The following is a 16,414-nucleotide window of genomic DNA, read 5'->3' on the forward strand; positions in this document are numbered from 1 at the left end:
GTTTTTCAGTATTAGAGAAATCGAACATTCAGTAACTCTATATAGCACGTGTTCTGCTCAAAGCTCGACGGGCTCACTCTTCCCATGCTGAAAAGTCTTTGTCATGTTTTCGAGGTTTTTGAATGTCGTATCTATTTACGTTTTAAAGGTAACGTGGTTGCCTGTTTGTTGGCGAAGAGGTTACAAGTTTTTAATTTAAATGTCAATCTACCACAAAATGCAGTCTCATCGTGCTGATGTATTGCAAGAAATTCCGTTTCTGTGAAAATTTTTGGAATACTTTGAATCATCACTTAAATTATTTCCTACACTCTGATAATTTTATTCATCCTAAACAATGTTGTCTTAGATGTAGAAAGAATGCATCCCTCGCATTAAATAGACTGCGTAGATATTTGATTTGTAATAAAAAAAGACAGCTATATGCTTAACCCGCTTTTCTTGAATTAAAAGATACGTTGGACATGATTAAGCACCCCACAGCATCGAACGTTCTCTCATGCCATCACTGTGGTAAAACATTTACCAGCTTAGCTTGAACACGAAAGTGACATCTACCGCTGTAGGGCCTGCGAGGAGTAAGCTACAACTGGATTGGAAGTCTCCAAGGCTCATGACTAAGTCCCCTACAATGAAATAGTACCAATTAGGTATTTGTAAGTCTGCCCTTCTCAGCCTGTGTCAAGGCAGGTGTACGCCGAAGGCCTTGTGGTTGCCATTTCCACGACCAAACACTCGGATCTAGTCACGAACACCCACGATGCAGTCAATCTTATGCCCGCCGGCGCGCGTCGTGCAAAAGTGACCATCAACACATAAAAATCACGCTCTCTATACTTCCCCAATGCCCGCGCCAATCGAAACTACACCCTTCGTTTATACGACTCATCTTGAAATGTCAGCTAAGCAATAAAATCTTCGGTGTTACTCTTTATTCGCACTCGCCTTTTACGGAATATATACACTGACTATCGGCCTAATTCATGTTGCATTTTAACTATGGTAGCTTATCGCAATGTATGGAAAAGCAGCAACACGACATCACCACAAAGGCGAGAGAGTCGAAAACAAAACAAAGCAATATAGTTAATGCATAAAATGTAATAAAATGGTGCTGCTTATCTAGCTAATGGGAACTATTGCGTATGACGCTCGCCTGGAAACATGCATTCGTATATACCAAGTCCAGTTCCATTCGTCACAAGGCTACTCGTCATAGGCCAACTAATCGTAGGTAAACTTGTCAGGAAGGCTACCTTACCGTATTGCATGTCGTGCGAGGATTTCTCGTGCTACCGGACTATTCGCCACACGGAAACTTAGGAGATGGGTTTGCAATGTGATAAGCAATTTGTTTTGCCTGCCACACAGCAACTACCACGCATGAGAGGCAGGCCACGCACGGGTCTTCTCAGTGTATGCTCTCGCCGTCCATGAATATGAACTTCAGTATAACCAGCGAATGCCTGTTAATGCGTAAGAATTCTAGGGCTACTTCCTTTGAAAATCTGTCGATCTGTTTGTAACACGTGATATGATGTGCTCCATAGGTATATGTGGGGTCATATGAGGCTATATTACACCTTAATTCATATTCACTATGATCACTATAATTTAGCCCAATAATATTACTTCCGACTAATTAAGTTCATCAATAAGTTAATTGCAACAAGTCATTGGCATACATGCAGCATATAGTATCATCATCAACACATTTAGCCGCGGTATTGGTAACTTGGCCGCTGAACCATTCATTCGTTGCATTAATGCAAGATGGGTGAGTGGAAATAATGCGTACGTACTATCTAACCAGTCCCACTAGGGAGCTTCTGCAGTATTTTTTTACAATAAAATGAGTATGCAGTAAGAACGTGCTGAAAGGGTAGCAGCAGCACACTGAGCTCTGTCCTGTCGCCGTATGCATACCTTCCATCCTACGTTGTTGAGCACAAAAAAGGGCTGCTTTCATGTGTGACCAGAGAGCGTATATGTATTAATTGGCGCGTGGCCTGCTAAAATGGTATCTGCCTTACTGCTCCATCCTCACTCTCCACGCGGTCGCTCCGCTCCCTTTGGCAGGCATCATCAGTGTCAGGTGTGGTTTTAAAGCATACGAAAAGGAACATGTCAACAGAAGTGAAAGGGGAAAATGATGTAGTAATGCACCCAAGTTAAGCTTATGCCTCCTACATAAGATCTCATCCTTCCGTGATACCGGGCTGCATGCAATCGACTTTCTATATGGCCAATCTGCACACACAGAAATATAAAACAACCAAGAAAGAAAGTAGCTGTCATTGCTAACACCAAATGCATATTCGCTCCCAATTCCCCTCTAAACTCCACGCTTTCGTAACTCCCGTGTACTTAGATTTAGGTGCACCTTAAAGAACCCCAGGTGGGCGAAATTCCAGGAGTCCACTACGGCGTGCGTCATAATTTGAAAGTGGTTTTGGCACGTAAAACCCCATAAAAAAAATTTTCCGCGCTTTCGTTTGCAAAGTGGCATGAAAAAAATATTCCAAGGGACGGAAGGTACTATAGCTGAGATGTCGAGAAACTCTGAATGGCATATAACATCGTATCATATGGCCGGTATGACCAGTTACCATATGACGAGATTGCCGGTCAAGAGTTGGATTTTGATGAATGTGCTCGTTTCCCTATAGAAGCTACCTTTCCTTCTCAGTAAACATATTTTCGTCAGTTTTAGATATACCTTGATATATTTTCAGGCACCTATGTGTAGCTGTCACGGACGTCTTTGCCGTGTATAGTGAGGGAGCGCCATCACACTTACGTGGTTAGACTTCATTAGCAGAGAAGCACACAGCGGCGCCACCCCTTACTTACCTGCGTAGCTGATGTACAGTTGTTCAACAAATACAAGAACGAAGTCTTTTCAATAGCTTTTCCTCGCGTACGCTTTCCTTTACTCGATTCGTTGCTTAGCACAGACACTGAAATACTTTGTAGTCCTATATATGAGTGCAATCTGTCGCTACTGTAACCGTTGAAAAGTTCTCACGTATAGCTTGACCTAAGCACGCTGTTTCACGGAAAGGAAACTCTCGAAGAGGAGACGTACGCAAATTGATCACGCAAAGCAACAAACAATCTACGCCTGCTATAACATATTTCAATGCCTTTATATAGGCGAGCCCCGACTTTGAAAACAAGAACACCATGACGTCAAGTCAATGTTATTGCAACGGTCATGTTGGAATTCATACGCTTAGGCAGAAACAAAGTAACAAAAAATTTGCAGCTTGCTTTCATGCTTCGCTCCAAATGTCATATGAGTGCCTATCCATGGTGGTGCCGCGTCACTGTACGGTACATATGTCAGTGCTGGCCTAATGTAAATGAAAAAGTAGTGCTGCTACGGTTATGTGCGGCCGATGGCCATATCTGCAGAGAAAACAACAATTTTAGCTGCCTGAACGCATAACTGAAAACGGCACACAATATACGCTTATCGAGCGTGTCTTACAGAAAAGTTTTAATGTTGCAGACTCTTCGAATGTGTCCAGCCGTCCGAAATACGGCATCCTTCACAGCGCAGACGCTTAGCTCCTGCAGAGTTCGGCTATGTGCCCCATCTCCACGTGATGTAAATCGTTGCTGATATGCGTTATTTACCTTTCGCAGGTACGATCAGACAATGCGCATTCGCTGCATTCCAGAGATACTTCTTATGTTTGGTAAAGCGAGCAGAGGACAGCCGAACAAGCCCTTCCTGAGTTAGATCTTGGCAGAGTCGCGAGGCTAGAATGTTAATATGAATGTATAGGATTTTGCTGGGAAACAAACTTGAGAGCTAAAATAAGTACACTTATGAGCCTTTTCGTTATAGCGCACGACCCCATAGTTTCTGTGGGAAACAATGCCACGTGCACTCGCCAGCAATGTATGGTAACACCAGAGCCCTTTCCATTGCACTCATAGCATCCACTGAGACGCGGTGATCTTTGATAGCTGAGGTGGAAAACCATAGTTCAAGCGCATAAGAGAAAGTAATGGTCGCGCCAATTCAACCTTGTGTGTTTCTTTTTTCCACAATATCCAACACCACCTTTTGCGCGTCATTGCATAAAAATGTCGCGTTTGTTTGTAAACTTACAAGCAAATCTTCTTGCAAGGATTCCTTGGGCTATCGAGAATCTTAACTTCAGAATACCTGCCCTTCATTTTGATCCGCTAACTAGCACCTCTGAGGCGTATTGCTGCTTTTCGTAGTCAAGCAAAAAAATAAAAAAGGAGTCCTAGTTTTACCCGAAGTCGAAGCATCGTTTGCAATAGCTAGTTATCACATAGCTACACGAAGTAAGGAACGCAGTCGTAACGGCCGCGTAAACTTTTACACATTTGCTTCCCCACTAAATTAACAAGCATGGTGTTGTCGCGCTTGCATGAGCAAGCACGAACTCATCCCACTTGATGACCACCGACACTCGCTGTCAAAACGCTCATGCAAGGAAGAGCGGCAGCACCAGTCAGCGAATTCCTGTAGCGTTTGCCGCAAGCGCTTCCCTGCTAAGATTATTGTTGCATCAGTTGCAGTTGCCGGGAAGCATGAGAAGTAGTCAGGGACCCTTTAATGCTATCGCGTTCTACTCTTAAACGTGAAATGTAAGCACCTCCCAATTTTTTCTGAAGTTATTTATCAAATTTCAGACAGCCTTACAAATTTCAATGAAGCCTTTTTCCGAAATTTACGCACAAGATGAATATTTAGATTGAGTGGTATATTTCACATAAGCGAAACCTAGGATTTTTTTTTTGTATAGGTATCATTTGAGAAAAAGAAAATACCCTTAATTTCTGTCGTTGTTTATATTAGCTTAACTCCCAGAAAAATTTGGCGTCATCTTGCCATTAAGAATTTTTTTATATTTTATGTTTAGATTGTTGGCAATACAACGTACTTTATGATAAAAAAGCTTCACTAGTCAGAGTAGTAGGTTTCCAGAAGTGCATCAGAATGCAAAGAAGACGTAAGAAATACAAACTTCTACGATTATCTAAACTATTTAAAAGGCTCATGTAGAATGAACACGATTTGTTGCATTATTTGCCCTATACACAAAAGTTGCAGGGTTCGTGCCTCTTTCAGTAGCAGTTGTCAACCTGATCTTCGCTTTTCCTTTCCTCTCCAAGTGTGTATGGTGTGTTTTCAACCCAAATCATAGTGTTCTTAAGCCTTTCATCGCGATACCTTTCATTATTCGCCAGTATTACTCCCAGTGGTGCCGCAGAACGCTCTTTGCCAACGGTCTCCTTGTCAAGGCACGTGAGAGATATTCCAGAATACACTGGGTTAGTTGACGAATTCAATCAGGACAGCACTCCATGCCGCGATTTCATCTTCGTCCTCTTCGCATGCGTACGTCTTAAACAAGACGCATTTGCACAAGAGGTTTATCAAATAAAATATTAAAATACACCCACCAGTACAGCTAGCGGAGATGGAGACACAGTAATAGTGTTTTTCAAATGCCAGAAAGGCGCACTTTGTAAATAGTTTCGAGCGTTCAATTACGCTCACCGCTGAACGGCTTTGTGCATCAGGCTGTCTCTATATTTTCTTTTTTTACAAGAGCTTGAAAGTGTACGAGTTGGTTAATGCGTGGCACGATGAAAAGCGCCAAGGACAAGAGAAGAAAGAAACCTGAGCAGATGAGCTGAGTATTAATATATGACCTTGAAAACGGGGGTTATCAGCGAAACACAGAAGGCGCGCACACAAGGCAAAGGCGTTAGACGCGGACGGATGCCGTCCGTCCGTGGGTTATGCCTTTGCCTTGTGTGCGCGTCTTGTGTTTCGCTTGTACCCACTTTCTCATGTTCATCATGCTTCAACTGGCCGAGGAGCTTGTGATAACGCAACTAATATCGATATTTGGTTTTATTTGAATTCGATTGGAAAGCAAGGTGTTAAGCAATCGACAAACAACATGACTTATTATACCAGAAGGACATAGCACTAATCATTGAATAGGCGGCACAGAGTTGGTTGACAGGTAATATCGCTGCAGCAGTGGGTGGCTTTGAAGCAATAAAAAATATCAGAATAAAATTATCGATTACGGAGCAGAAGTCACCCATTAGTTTCAAGGGATGCGCAGAGAAGGAACACCTACACCATCTCAAAGTATGAATCATCACAATGACCTGTCAACATTTATTATTAAATGAAAAAACCACAACTATAAAAACATACAATGCCTTTCGTGAGTCCGACTGGAGAAAGTAAGAGCAAAAAATAGAAAAATCTGTGGCAGTGCGCACATTGTAAAGGTCGTTGTGGGAGATTTGTTAGAGATAATTGTAGCCGGTCTTCTGACGCTTACTGCTGCTTTCTTTTCGCTGGCGAAACCTTCCCATAATTGATCAGGGCGTATGTGCCTATTGTGCGCACTCTATTCTTTATGATGCACACTTTACAAAGAAAGTGGAAGCATCAGCCATGGTTACCGTCAGTTGGCAGTTTCCTATACACGTTGTTCGGTTTAGCTGTTTTGTGCAGCCTGCTATTATCGTGACTACCAGCTTGTACGATGAACATCCTCGATTAGGCACATGTCGTCGAAATAAACGCATATCTTATGATACTGACTCACGTATATTATCGCCGGCTATGCACTCATTCATCATCATCATCATCATCATCATCATCATCATCATCGTCGTCGTCGTCGTCATCATCACCATCATCGTCAGCAGCCTGGCTACGCCCACTGCAGGGAAAAGGCCTCTCCCATACTTCTCCAACTACCCCGTTCATGTGCTAGTTGTGGCCACGTTGTCCCTGCAAACATGTTAATCTGATCCACCGATCTAACATCTGCGGCCCCCTGCTACACTTCTCTTCTCTTGGACGCGAATTCATTCACATTCACATAATACTCACACAATCCTCAAAGCTCACTATAACTCAACAACACTCCCTCGCGTAAACAGTCACTTCCATTTACATGTATCAGCGCTGACTCTCCTTCATACTTATGTACATTCACCTCCTTCCTCACTGACGCTGTATTTAGCGGCTCTCACGCCTATGCTAGCCGAAAAACGAAAAAGAGAAATGAGATGTACAAGCCCCTAATAGGACGAAAGAAATATTCATTGTCCACTTGTAACAATAAAATCCGAACTTGCAAGCAATAAATAAAAACATAATTGGCTGAAAACGGGGCGGATAATAGAATAACAGAATTGTGGCGCGCATATCATATTGCAGTCCACGACTTACATATTAATCCGTAACGCGATTGCCATTTTTGTGGGCTGTGCGAATGTTCAAGATTCTTAATCCGAAGAAAAACTTCCTGTTCATCTGTAAGTGTAAGATCAGAAAATTGGTAATGTGTATTTTGTGAATGTTTCTTTTAAAAAGATATTGAGTGGATCATGTTTAGAAGAGCCTGCACTAGGCACGAGGTCGCGGGATCGAATCCCGGCCACGGTGGCCACATTTCGATGGGTGTGAGGTTCGAAAACACCAGTGTACTTAGATTTAATTGCACGCTAACGAACCCCAGGGGATCGAAATTTCCGGAGTCCTCCACTACGGCGTGCCTCATAATCAGAAAGTAGTTTCGGCACGTAAAACCCCATAATTCAATTTTTTTAAGAGCCTGCACTAGGCTGGCTGATATTTAAATGAACGACAGCTCTATGGAGAGTTTGCCTGCTGACCCAAAGCAGGCAGAAATACTCTACCACTTTTGGAAGCTTGCTTCGCAATAATGATGTATTTACTGGAGCACGATGTATCGCTTCCGAAAAATTGGACTCGTTACTACAAAGCATCATCGAGCAGTTGAGCTGGCCAAACACAGGAACTTCTATTTTAGATTGTCCAATCTAACTGTATTTTCTGGCAAATGTCCTGCGGACTGACGGAGTCAATGCGCAATATACGTTTTTTAAAGGCATATGGGGTGTTTTGCGTGCAACATTACTTTGTTTTTCTCTGGGATTATATAATTCAATTCTGAAATATGTTACGTAGGAAGACGCAGAAGAAAAGCTATATACAACTATATTTACAAGGAAATACGCCGCACTTGGCCAAGAGCCAACAGTCCGCGCTAGCCTCTAATCGTCGTCGTCGTCGTCTTCACACTTCTCGCCTCTTCGTCATCGCAAATACTGTTCCATAGCAATAATGGCACTAATATCACTAACTTTCGGGGGGAATGGGCCAGTGCGTATGACTTCTGCTCCAGAATGCTTGTTTTCTACGAGTCTAAATATACATCTGGTGTACGCACGAATACTAGTTATGAACACGTCCGATGCCCCGCAAGTCTTCCGAAATATATGACTGAACACACAAGGTGAAAGCTCTCCCGCAATACTGTATCCAGAGAAGCTTAACGCTACTTTCACAGGGTGGTAGTTAGACTTCGCACACAGCTGTCAATTGTACACGCGTACGTCACTATCATCTTATGTGTTAGGTGTGATTTGTTGACTTTTTTGGCGCTCAATGAAAGCACGGCAGAGGGCAAGGTAAGAACGTTAATATCTGGACCTTTTACTCCTGAAGCTATGCTGACATTTACTGGGAATACGTTCCTGCTCGAGAAAAAAGGTCATTTTCTTTGCAAGTAGTTTTTCTAAATCTGTATTAATAGAACTCAAAACACAAACAATGCGGTAATTCTCGAGTAGAATGTTATGAACGTTTGTATATACAAAGACTGAATTGGCTATTTTCCATACACCAGGATATGCGAAATTATGAAAGGAAGAATGAATTCTTTTTCTTGTGGCGTACGGAGAACATCGCTAATCGCGTTTGCACAGATCTTTGTCTGTGACCGCCGACGTCAGCTTTCGTATACCGGGAGCGGAGCTCCTCAGCCATTCCAACCTAGATGTGAGTGTTCATGATCGGCGCCTAAAGGCCAGTGTTTACTTTCCTGACGATGAACAGGACCACGCCCGTGTTTCTGCGACGTGACTCTATCAAGCCACGATCGGCTCATACCTATGAAGGCCCCTTTCGTGTGGTTCCGCGATCAGAGAAAGCTTTGAAGATTGACGTTCGCGGCGAAGAAGCGACAGTGTCGTGCGACCGCGTGAAACCAGCCTGTCTTGAACATTAACTCTTAATTCCTTCCATCATTTACACCTAAGCCTCCGGCATACTAGGGGGGCCCGACTGGGGCGCCACCATTGCCACTAGGCAAACCTGCTTTTACTTTTGAATAAAGCCAGTCGACTCTTCATTCTCAAGCTTCCGCTAAATCGAGCTCCCAACATTAACAAATGAAAACATTACACTTTCCGCGCACATATACAGGTGGTGCTCATTTTAAAGACGTCATCTGCCTCACACACTCGAAAGTGACATCCACTCGAGTTGTTCACCAGTGGGCACAGAGAAACGATAACGGCCATGGCTATGGCCATGAAATTGGTTTCACAAAGCAGGTTAGTCCTTCTCTCACATAAATTAGTAGCGTTGCTGCGTTTTTTTTATTTCTAGTTCTGTGTTCTGGCCCTTTGGACGTTGCCGCATGACTGCCATACTTGAGCAGATTTATTACGGCGGTGACATTGAAGCCAATCCGGGCTCATCTGTAATGGCGATATCCTACCAGTGTAGAAAGATCAAGCAGGTATCCATGCTGTTGTCAATCAGAGGAAAAACAAATTTAATGAGTACGAGGAACTGATTCTTCATCTCCAGTCAAGTAAATTGATAGAGGAGATTATGAAGAAATCAACAAAGTAAAAATTTCAAAATCAACTGTGGGAATCTAATTAAACAAAGCTTTCATAGGTGTTTGATAAAAATGCTGTTTTTTCTTATCGCTCATTTGAAAGAAGATGGCATTGAAGACGCAGCGAGGCGTGTTTAGTTTGCGGAAACTGCCTCAATACACACTAACTTGCTTCTATCGATCATGCACATGCCACGTATGACCAAAAGAACCACGACAATGGGACGACCACGCCGGCCCATGACTGTACAATGGCGAAGCAACTACGACGATTGAATGTCACTGATGGCGTGACGACAATTGAATGACCACACTAGAATCATTACGACGACGTTACGACGTTGAAGTGGGAGCGATTGCATGTCAAGCATGGGATGACTGCGACGGCGAGGCAGTAACCTTATGATGATGCTAGAATGACACCGATGACATGACGACCCCATAACGACCACAACTGTGTAACGAAGGAAATAACACAGCATGGATCAGGATTATTGCTTTACAAAAATTGGGTGGTGATGTCAAATAGATTACGCGGTATAACGATACTCGAGGGGCGACGCCTTTATGACACTTACAGCGTGTCGACGATGGCTTGGCGCCAATGCGCATCACTATGACGATATCACGGCAACAGAATAACCACGAGAACATGCATGACGACGATGTAGTGATGACAATAACCGAACGGCAATATAATTACGGCGATGATGTGACGGCGACAGCGTGGCCACAACGTTGCACCGATGCTAGAATGATGCCAGTGGTATGACGGCAATGGGATGCAACGGTGTGATGACGAGGGTGTGATGATGATGGATTGACGCAACCCAGTGACGACGACGCGGTGTCGACGATTACTTTATAACAATAGCATGGCGAAGATACAATTACAACAATATAATCGCGACAACGAGGCGACGAAAAATGAATCGTGGTAATCGCCAAGACAAAATGACGACGATTGAAGACCACGACGGCATGACGGCGAATCTGTGGTGGTGGTGGTGTAATGAGGACCTTGACATGACAACGAACTGTCTCACTATTGAATGACGGAGTGTTGATTTTGAAGCTCCCATGCGGACGTACACGCATCTCCTCCAATGGGCCACCTCGATTCACACTACACACTATGCCCTATAGCGATTAATCGTCCATGACTGCAGCCAGAAGGCAGGGGGAATGAGAATAGTACGGCGAGGCAGTTATCACAACGCTACATTTAGTGCGACCCAGGCATTCGGGCATTTGGAAGGAGACGCCTCGCTTCGTACTACATCTGGCATTTGTTTCGATTATGTCCTGCACCGCCCAATCGTCGAAGGCAGACGCCAGCATGGTGACGTTGGCACGACGAAAACATCGTGATGACGAAACTATTTTAAGTATGACCCACGCATTGGGCAGCAGCTATTTGGAAATACCAGGCAGCTGCAGAGAATTCAAGGGAAGAAACAAAGAATGCTTTGCTTTAAATACTGACTATCACGTGCATTGATGACCTTAATCATCGTGTGTGATCGTTCAGATTATACTGAGACTGAAACACAACAAAACTGTCATCCTGGCAGATTGCAGCCGAGAGTTAGGCATTGTAATTTATAGCATCATGCACGCAGTTCAAAGGAAACGAAGCCACTTGAAGAGAATGTTAGTGGCAAAGCTCATTGGCAGGAAATATAAGCCTTCATGCAAATCGATGGCTCTTACTCAACACGTTTGCGGTCACCAGAGAAATCGCTGCCCGGTGGCTGCCCATTTACAAGGGCTATCTCAAAAACGGGCCGTCATGCAAAATGCCAATGAGATTCTGAGAACAAACATTTTCATCCATAATGACTATAGCCAGCAAACACTCCACTTCATAAACTTCTATAAAAGTGGCAGTGAAAAAGAAGGTCATAGTCAATTTAACACACGTGAAAGAGGGTGAAGGCGAAAGCCGGTGTGCTCGCGAAACATTCATAACATTACTTGCCATTTCATTCTAATGCATTGTTACTTCCTATTACTTGTTTTCTCCCACCAGAGGTCGTGGGTTCGAGTGGCCTATTGACTGTCTGAATTAACTGTGGCCTAATTTAGTTTGCCTTAAAAGCAAAAGTAGTGGGCTCGATGCTCGACCTTCCCGTTGCCAACTGGCCCGCTCCAATGGGCGGTTCGCCAATGGCCCGTTCGTCGTTATATACAAAAGTGTTCGACGCCCACCAAAGGTCGCGCGTATGAGTGTTTTATTTAACTATATCGCAATGAACTGTGCCATACTTAGCTTTACCTTAACGAACGCCATAGCTCGTGGGTTTAGCTCCCACCAAAGGTCGTGGATTCGAGTGCCTTGCTTACCTCTGTAATTATGAATTGTGCCTTAATTCACTTTGCTGTAATAACACCAAAGTTCGTGGGTTCAACTTCAACCAATGCTCAAAGGTTGAAGTGCTTTATATACTTTGTCCTAATGAATTGTCCCTAATTCGCTGTGCCGTAATTAGCGCCAAAGGTCTTGGGCTCGACCATTAATGGTGGCACCATCAATATTGATGCAATTGAGTTTCGGGCCCATGAAATGTCGACAGTTCAACTCCATCCATCTTCGCCTCGGCTTCACGCTGCCTTATAAAGAAATTGGTGACCTGATTCGCCCTAACCCCGAAGCTCATGTGTTCGACTCCCACCAAACGTCGAGGGTTCGACTCCCTGTGAATTTTGGTGCCATACATTTCTCTGCCATACCGCCGGACGGCGTTAAGCCGTTCAAGCGAAAGCCATCGAAGGCTTTCGCTTTAATAAGAAGTACCCATCGCGATTTTGCTTGACAAGCTGAGAATTGATGGCACATTGTTTTTATGGCAATATACAGAGCATTAAAGCTTAGCATTTCTGAAAGGAATGATGTCGTAAATTCATATTGGGGTCGGGCTGAGCCAAGTGAGCCAAAATAATAAATATTAATACGCGCAGCCGTGTAACGAGAAACCGAGAAGGTGGGCATTATATATATATATATATATATATATATATATATATATATATATATATATATATATATATACATATATCGCGTCTTACACGTGTATTTTGTTCAAGAAGAAATACCTCAACTCCCCCGTTTTTTGTTGCACGGCTTCGCGTATTAAAATTTATTATTCTGGCTCATTTAGCTCAACACGGCCGATAAATATATATAAATGAAATAAAAGGAACGCTTGGCGCCTGGATCAGCCTCAGCTGCTCCTCTTCGCAGGGCAAAAAGAAATTGAAGATCCACAATAATAAATGGTAGTATGCGAAGCCGTGCAATGAAAAACGGAGAGTTGAGGCATTTCTTTTTGTGCACGATACACGTGTAAGTGGCGATATATATATATATACCTCTTAAACGTGTATCATGTTCGAGCAGACCTAGATGCCCCCACTTTTCGTTACAGGGCTTGGCGTGTTACCATTTATAGCGGGTGTCCCAGCTAAATTTAGCCAGAGCTTCAAAATATGCGAATGCCACGTAGCTGGACAGAACCAAGGTAATGTTGTTGGCTGTCGCTTGGAGATACTCATTATTATATTTTTCATTCCACCTAAGTAGACAATTAGTCTTCACAAATAAATCAGTTTTTAAATATCAAAGTTGGCGCCTGCATCAGCGCCAGACACACATCTTGGCAGTGCGAACATAAATAAAAATCCCAAAATAATATGCAACAACACTGGAGAAATTGAAATATCAGGAACGTTTGCGCACCTTCTCAAACGAGTAAAGGAAGGTAGTGAAGAGACCGCTAAGACACGCACAGAGTTCCGAAAAATGTGAAATTGCATGAAAGATTTCGAAAAGACTTACAAAAGTGCACAATTTTGCTGACAAGACAGCTGATTTACCTGCACATAGCTACATACCTGTAGGTAATAAACTCACACATCAACAAATATACGTCAGATATACAGCTGTTTCACGTAACTTGAACCAAGGATTTAAAGCGAGAATTTAACCGCAGCTGAATAAAACCGAGAATATATGGTATGCCGCCCTTACAGAAATTTTCAGTAACATTGAACGAACCATCTTTAGACAAATGTTACTAGAATATATCGACATTCAAGAAACCATATTTAGACACCGGAACAACTTCCTAGTAACTTCCTAGTTTTCAGCCCTGTGAGCTCTAAACATCTCCACATATTTTGATCAAAGTTCTTCTAAAATGCATGAAATGGCTGAATTAGTGCATTAGAGCTGGGAGCGTGATGGATGTGCTTACCACCAACAGATGCACGACACATAAGCTCTATCACACCAATTGTCATCTACCAATCAAAAGCTCTAAGTCAACTTTAGTTTAATGAACTTCCATATTGCTATCGTGACTAGCACACGGAAGTTTCATGTGTGAATTATCTTAGGAAAGGCAAGGTGCCATTCGAAACTGTGTTGCAGCTTTGCTTGGGCACAGGCACATAGACTAATTGACTTACATGTGCCACTTAAGAACCAAGAAATGATACAAGCAACATGTAAGCAGTTGAGCAGGCATTATGAACGTCCTACAGCAAGATTATAAATGCCTTTGCTGTGCAGGCAGATATTGTCAATGTGAGTTTGTTACGAACACGTTAGCCTTCCACAAGACAGGATATTGTATTATCAGTGCATTCATATGACCAGGGCCTCCATCACAAAAATAGATATGCCAACAGTAATGACAATTTTCTAGTTATGTTGCCAAAGCTTGTATTATAACGTGCTGTTATAATAAGGTTAATAGCTAGTTTAGCAGGAATGAAAGCACTACCCTAAGATAGCACTGAGATTGCCATGAAAAGAGTTTTGTTGAAAACTACACAAAGAATATTAAGATGCTTCTTTGTCACACACGTACCGAGTATGGCGTTGACCTTCTTGGAGTCCAACGGATCCTTCTGTGGAAAACATTTGATGGCCGCCCGAGGTAGGACCTCCCTTCAACCTCTTATTTTGTAAAAGAATCTTTCAGGAGGCGCCCCGCGAATGCAAGCCTGAATTGTTAGCATCCTGGCGCAGCCTCTTCAGCAGGCCCTTTTCAACATATACACCGCCACCGATGTCTACCTGCGAAACAATAGAACAAGCACAGATTCATTTTATACACTTTTGATCAAGGAACGGTTACCAAATAAGGTAAGGTTTGCAAAAACGGCAGTAGCTGCTTCTTTCTGATTCGTTCTAAAGAACAAAGCAGCCTTACGTATACCATGCATGCATTGTGCCGAGCTGTGTACTTTCACCTAAGACTAGAAAGTATTGGGAACTTCAATACGAAATAAAGACATACATCTGCCGAGATCTAAGCAAATGCGTGCCACTCGTTGCCACAGAGTGAGATCTAGTGCTGTTCTAGCGATTAGCAGACATTGAAAGCTTCAAGACGTAATGAGTAGTGGGCGAAAGGTCAACCTGTGCGCGATTAGTGACGCACAAGTACTCGAGAACTATCAAACAAGATGCAATTGCCTTCGATTACAATTGTCTGACTTCCCCTTGCAGACATGCCGTTTTCAATTTACTGACTGCACTTGGGTGTAAAGATTTTGTCTGACAAAGTGAATAAACCACATACACACGCAGCATTTTCATTGTTAGCATAGTCTTTAATAGTTATTCATTCCTTCAATTTATAAAGCCCTGTATATTGTGCCTCAAAAAACTAATTTCATAAAATGTTTGTCAAGATAGAAGCACAGAATTTTATATTCATTAGAAGACAGGTGAAATGAGTCAATTATTGCAATTATTACTCAAAATTAGATTTTAAGCAGCTCATCCAGAAATTGATGCAATCGCTTTGTGCATGCCACATAAGCACTTAGATATCAAAAATAAGGCTCCAGTATGTTATTGACACATATATGTGCCCATGTATATATGTTACCTTTGTTGTAAACATTTTTTGACGTATGTGCAAGGTTCTCATAAATATATAACGTATATGCATATATATATATATATATATATATATATATATATATATATATATATATATATATATATATATATATATATATATATATATATATATATATATATATATATGACGTATCTGCATTCTCGTAAACTTCAAGAGCACATTAATAACGTTCTGTTATGGTGTCCATACCTCTGTCAAGAACAGATGCAGCCACAAGTCTTCGCTCCCTCGCCCGCGAGCTTACACAGCACCTCTGGAACACCAGTGAATTCACGAACGCACGTCTCTACAGATTGGATCCACGTCTGCAACTCCGCCTACCACCAGGGTTGCCACGAGCGGAAGCAACACTTCTGTGCCGCCTGTGGCTCGGCGTGGCATTCACGAACTCCTATTCATTCCGCATTAGAATGGCCGACAGCCCTACTTGTGACACCTGCGGCTGCGAGGAGACGATTGAGCACCTCCTTTGTGACTGTCCCCGTTACAATGTGCCAAGAAAAGTGCTCGTGACCGCTCTCGAAAAACTTGACAATCGCCCCTTTACAGAGGAAAAAGCTCTAGGACATTGGTCCAGACGGGCTTCGGCACTCAAGGCCTTAAGGGCTTTGCTGAAGTTTTTAAGGACATGCGAATTGTGCGACCGCCTTTGAATGTTGTAGCGCGTAGTTTCGCATTACTGTGTGAATTTTCTGGTTTCCATTGTTTTCCTCTTCTTCTTTCTCCTTTTATTCC

The 16,414-nt window shown here is 42.8% G+C and overlaps 1 long non-coding RNA gene across 1 annotated transcript in view; it reads right to left on the reverse strand.

The window, feature by feature from the left end:
• The window catches only part of LOC129383697 (uncharacterized), a 45,728-nt gene extending 29,686 nt beyond the window's left edge, over nt 1–16,042 (reverse strand). Inside the window, exons 1-2 of the long non-coding RNA XR_011893629.1 lie at nt 15,869–16,042; nt 14,615–14,823 (exon numbers count right to left, since the gene is read on the reverse strand). This is a non-coding gene — a long non-coding RNA (uncharacterized lncRNA). The remainder of the gene's footprint in view (nt 1–14,614; nt 14,824–15,868) is intronic.
• Nucleotides 16,043–16,414: the final 372 nt, after the last annotated feature.

The sequence above is a fragment of the Dermacentor andersoni genome, chromosome 4, assembly GCF_023375885.2.
Source record: "Dermacentor andersoni chromosome 4, qqDerAnde1_hic_scaffold, whole genome shotgun sequence".
Lineage (NCBI taxonomy): Eukaryota > Metazoa > Arthropoda > Arachnida > Ixodida > Ixodidae > Dermacentor > Dermacentor andersoni.